Here is a 6254-nt window from a genome sequence, read left to right on the forward strand (position 1 = left end):
GATAGGACTCTCATCACCGCTTTCCACAACGGGCATCCTGATCAACCTGCAATCCGTAGGGCCGCCCCAGAGGGGTCCCTAACCGTCCGGCCCGCTCGGCTTCCTGTCCTGTGCCTGATCCTGTCTCGGACCTGTCCCATCTCCGACCTTCCACGGCCCTCCGGCTTCCTCCGAGGATGAGGACGTTCACTCGGACCGTTCGGAGGAGTTCTAGCCCTCCTCCGGCTCCCCTCCTCCCGCCGGCGTGGTGTTGCTCTTCGGACTTCTGGGGGCGTCCCTTGGGGGTTCTGTCATGAGCCCTCTCACTCCACCGGGTTACCACTTAATTTGTTTCCACTATCTTCCACTCTGCTCACCTCCCTCTCTCTACTCAGCCTAACTAGCTCCACCTGTCCCTGCTCTGCTCGGCTCTAATTACTCTGCCAGCTGCGCTGCATTACCCACTAACCTCTCCCAGTATTTAAGGCCCTGTCTTTCAGCTCTCCGGTGTCGATCGTCTGCAAAGCTCACACCCCGGAACCTGTTTGCTCGCGCTTCTGGCTCACCCTGGTTTTGTGACCCCGGACCTGCCTGTTTTTTGGATACTCTTCTGCCTCAGGAGATCCAGACCTGCTTCTGCCATTACGACTTCTGACTACTCTTCAATCCGGTAACTCTGACCAGCCTTCTGCCTTGCTACTACGTATTTTGGATTTCCCTTGAACTGTACTACTGCCTGGTTTCATTCCGCCTGTTGTGTCTGTGCTCTCCCCCCAGGACTTCTGGACCACCCACCACCGCTTCAGGACGCATCGCTGCCACTGGGGGGCACAGACCAGCGCATTGGACGGATCCCTGTTACCCCTGGAGCCTTCATTCACTCCCTCTTCCCTTTTCCCTTAAGTTTAATAAACTTTCTGGTGTGGCGCCCAATTGTGGTCCTCTGGTCGTCTGTCTGAATCGTGACAGACTGGGGAAGTAGAGGACCGTATGTATCCCTGTGCCAAGGACTCGCTATGTTGTCTCCATAGCCGCTGTCTCCTCTTGAGACAGGGGATACACATGACTCCGTGGAAGAGCCGCTCCTGTTTGGAGATTTATCGCACAGTCCCCCTGTCTATGAGGAGGTAAAGGCGTGTCGCCTCGATTTGCTAAACACGAAGTGCTAAATCCTCATACTCGGGGGAATGCGCAGTGCGGGCACTTGGTTCGGACTCTCTACCGAGGTCGCCCCTACGGAAACACCTAGACATTTCCCTACACACTGAGCAGACCACTCCATAAGAGCCCTCTGTTGCCACGCCTTTGATGGTAGGATCATGGGTGCTTAACCAGGGGAAGGCCCAACACCGGGTACGCAGGAGAGTCAATCAGATAAAACTGAATGATCTCCTCATGACTCCCCCTGCGTCAGTCATAGTCGTGGTGCTGTGACCTCCCTGATCAGGCCCGACCCCAACGGCCGGCTGTCTAATGCGTGGACAGGAAATGGATTGTCTACCGGCCGAAGGAATCCTTAACCTACTACAAAATGCCCGATCAATAAAGTTCCCAGCTGCGCCTGAATCTACGTTAGCGCCTTATGCTGGGAATGAGGTGCCACCTGTGGAAACCTCACAGGAATACTCATGTGACCAACAGAGAGCTCTGGGTGAGTGGGGTGCCTACTCACCTGAAATGACTCCCAGTGCGTGGCCTGTTGTCACCTCTCCCAGGAGACCCTCCCCAGCACCTGGCCGCAGTGTGTCCTCCACGACCGCCAGGTGGTGCAGGGATGGGCCCCCTTGGGTCCTCTCCTCTCCTCTCTCAGCGCCAGCCCCCTAGCTCCATGGGAATCTCGGCTCGGGGTGCTGGAGGTGACTGGCCCACCCCCCACTCGGGACGTCCCGCGGGTGTCAGCAGGGTATCCAGACGGATGGAAATGTCCACCAACTGGTCAAGCGACGGTTGGTGTCCCTGCAGGCCAGCTCCCTACGAACGTCCTCTCGTAGACTACATCGGTACTGGTCGATGAGAGGGCCCTCTCATTCCACCCCGCATCCGCCGCTAGTGTCCGGAACTCCAGTGCGAACTCCTGTGCGCTCCTCTTCCCCTGTCGGAGGTGGAATAGACGCCTCCCGCCGCTTTCCCCTCAGGGGGATGATCGGACAGCCCTGAAGCGGCGGGAGAACTCCGCGTAGGTGATAGTAGCGGCGTTACTCCCCTCCATTCGGCGTTGGCCCATTCCAACGCCTTGCCGGAGAGACGGGAGATGAGGGCGGAGACGCTCGTATCCCGAGGGCGCCGGGTGTATAGTGGCGGAAGGTACAGTTCTCTGCAGGAGGATCCCTGACACCCGGCTGCAGAACCGTCATATGCCCTCGGGAGTGAGAGCCGATGCCACTGGGTTCCCGGTACTGAGAGAGGAGGACTGGCCGTTGGTGATACGATGTTGTAAGGGTCCTTGGCCACCTCAGAGTTCACCACCGGCGCAGGGCGTTGGACACCTCGTCCATGGCGGTCCCGAGTTGCTGGATCATGGCGTCCTGGAAATTGATCCGGTCCAGCAGGGATGTCGGTGCCGCCGCTGATCCTGCTGACTCCATGATGGTGTGTTGTTCTGTCAGCAACCCGTCGTGGATGTGGTGGAGAGTCAAGCAGAAGCAGAGGTTTAGTCCAACAAGACTTTTAATAGTCTTAAAGCAAGATAACAAACCCCGAACCTCGATAACACGGTGGCGAGGGAAAATTACGCACACGCGTAAAACACTAAACATGGAAAAATGACACGGAAAACAAACACGTATCATATACAAAATGGCAACGGAAAACAACACACAAATACCTAGATTACAACACGGAACTTATAAGACACGTAATCAACTCTCAAACAGACACAGGTGTGACAGACAGACAAAAGCAATCAAACTCAGAAACATAGAGCTGGTGGCAGCTAGTACTCGGGGACGGCGAACGCCCAAGCCTGCCCGAACCAGGAGGAGGAGCAGCCTCGGCCGAAACCGTGACACACAATAAGGTACTCACAGCATGTTACTCTGCTAGACACAGAAGTGCAAAATTGAGGGATGAACTAATTTCACTAGCTACATACACCCAATCTCTTAACTTTGAAAGCAAGCTAGCTGGTTAATTAAAACATAATTATGTTTTGTCCTTACAAGTTTGCACATTTTGATATTACTTTGTAGCATTTTGTATCACATTGGCCAGCAAGCACATTCCCTTTGACAGCTAGGTTTATTACTGTGGAGACACCTTGCAGTTTTGGAGACAGCTTCGCATTTGGTAACAAAACTAAAGCTATCTATTAACTTTCTTCATATTGTGATGTCACGAGAGGCTGTGTCCTGGAGGGACGTTACATCCCCCTGAGGTGGCTGCAAACCCAGACAGCTATGGCTCCATCTGCTGGTATGGTCGGGAACTCCACCCCTCTATGGCCAATCTTCCCACGCAGCTGAAACAAATGAGGAGCTGATGAGCTGAAGGTTTGGGAAGGGAAGAGACACTGAGGGAGTGTGTGTGGGGGTGAAGAGAGACACAGTCTCCAACCTGGGCTCTCTGGAGGACAAGAGTGCTGCACGTCCACTTCCAAGGAGGAATATACGGATTTGGAGATACTTACCTTTGGGAAATACTCACCTTTGGATATATGCCTGTTAGGGAAATACGTGAGAGACATTTGGAAGGACTTTTTTGCTGGGTTGGCCACTAGCTGCAACGTGGACTACAGTAAGGCTGGGGAAAAGTTATCTGAGCGAGTGAGAATTATGACTTTGGATGTGGAAGACATCCCTGAACTGTTAACCCTTAAGAGCCACCAGAGAACAGTATTGTGTTATACTTTTCGTTAGTTTCCCAAGACCTTTTAATAAAATCCTTGTTTTGGTTGAACCTGGTCTCCTTGCACTACTTGAGCAATCCCGCTGAAAGCTGCTGTAGCCTCTCGTGACGTCACAGATGGTGGAGAATATCACGGGCACGCCAAGCGTTAATAGTGCCATGTCAGAGGAGGATACCGAAGGTTTGATCACCCAGTTTTCCAAGTTGGCCGTAGCTCCCCCACCCGACTGAAATGGAGGACATATTGAAAGCCCTTGTTGCTGGCCAGCAAGCCCAGATGCAAGCAAACGTGGGCTCTCTTGGAGGAGCAAAAGAAAGCCAACCTTCTGAAGGCAGAGGGAATTGCAGTTGCAAAGAGACAGGGTGGTCCAAAATACCCGCCCAATAAAGGCAAGTGACTTTATATCTAAGATGGGGAGCTACGATGACATTAGAGGCATACCTGCATGCATTTGAGGCCACGGCCACTAGGGGCCTGGCCCAAGCAACAGTGGGTTGGTCTGTTGAGCGCCCCCTTTCTAACGGGAATCGCTGAATGCTGTCCGGGACCTGGGCCCACCAGGTTACTGACTATGATGCCCTCAAGTCTGAGATCCTCAGCAGATATGGACTCCCAAAGTTTGAGTATGGCCCAGCGCTTTCACAGCTGGACCTTCCAACCAGACCAACCTCCTCGGGCGCAGATGCATGAACTTGTCGAATCGCAAGGAAATGGGCTGATCCGCGAGAGAATAAGGCAGCGGCGGTGGTGGGAGGCCGTTTTGTGGTGGATCGTTACCTACGCGCCCTCGCCTTATGAGGCAAAACGGTTCATCAGTCAACAGGCCTTGACCACGGCTGATCTGACCGGGGGGAAGCTGTGGAAAAGTACCAGGCCACAGCGGAGATGCTGAATGCTTCCCGAAAAAACCCCAGGAGTGCGGCCCCACCACAAATGGGAAGAACCCGTCAAAGGACCCTAAGGTCTCGAACCCAGCCACGTCAGGACTTATCCCGGCCCAGGGGGAGCCAGAAACCAAGCCGGGTCCAAGAAGAGTACACCAGGAGGGGGCTTGACAGTGTTACCGGTGTGGGGAGATGGGACATATCTCCTGGCAGTGTGGAAACCAGCCGATGAACCTATGCCCACTGCGGAGTCCTCCAGCTCAGCACCCACACACCGAAGTTTGCACTCGCTCTTGGGAGTCGATGGCGGCCCAGATCGACCCCCACCTGCCCGGTAACTGTGAATCACCATGATGTGGAGGCCTTACTGGATTCTGGTAGCCGGGCCACCCTGGTCGTAAGGATTTGGTGGGCCCAACGTGTCTGACCCCCGGGAAAGTCCTCCCCAGTTTCCTGTGTCCATGGGGACACCAGAGAATCCCATTACTGAACTTACAATGACCAGCACACGGGGAACCATACACACGACGGCGGGGGTGGTTGATTCCCCCCCGTCCCTGTCCTAATTGGACGAGACTGCCCAGCCTTTTACCCACTCTGGAGAGTCCTCAGGAGAGGATAACCCAGTACCTCGGAACGGAGAGGCAAGACTCATGCTGGGAAGGCTCCGGTGCAATCCCTCCGAATTACTCACTCCCGCCCGGGCCTCTGATAGGGGATGGCAGGTGCCCAGACCGACACAGAGACGGAGCTACAGAATCTGGACAAAGAACTGTCTGGTCTGAAGGGGACCGCTTGAGAGGTATCGTTTGTTAAAGCAACAGTTAGACATGAAGACAGAAGAGTTAGATATCCTCCAGGCTAAACTCCAACAGAGCTCCTTCCATAAGCAACAGGAGGAGCTGGAGAGGTGCGCAGGACCATCGAGGAGTGTGAGGAGACCCTGCGCAGTAGTGAAGAGGTCCAGAAGAAGGCAGACAGGGAGTGCAAGGTGTTGGAGAACAAGATGAAGAATGCGGAGGCAGAGAGAGAGAAGGGAACTGAAAGCTGCTCAACAGAAGCTAAACCCTCTGCTAAAACCAAGGCGGCTGATGCGTTCAGTAAGAAACTCAAGGAGAGACAACAGGAGGCTGAGTCCCTGGTCCTAGAGGTGGAGGAGTTGAAGAGAGAGCAGGCTGGCAAGCACCACGGCAATCGGACGCCCTCTCCCGGCGTGAATTGCCTTCTTCGCTGCCTTTACCCGGCAGGACGTCGGTCCCGGAGGGGGGATGTGTGATGTCACGAGAGGCTGTGTCCTGGAGGGACGTTACATCCCCCTGAGGTGGCTGCAAACCCAGACAGCTATGGCTCCATCTGCTGGTATGGTCGGGAACTCCACCCCTCTATGGCCAATCTTCCCACGCAGCTGAAACAAATGAGGAAACATGAGCTTAAAGGTTTGGGAAGGAAGAGACACTGAGGGAGTGTGTGGGGGTGAAGAGACACAGTCTCCAACCTGGGCTCTCTGGAGGACAGAGTGCTGCACCTCCACTTCCATGAGGAATATA

Source organism: Coregonus clupeaformis, chromosome 31, assembly GCF_020615455.1.
Source record: "Coregonus clupeaformis isolate EN_2021a chromosome 31, ASM2061545v1, whole genome shotgun sequence".
Lineage (NCBI taxonomy): Eukaryota > Metazoa > Chordata > Actinopteri > Salmoniformes > Salmonidae > Coregonus > Coregonus clupeaformis.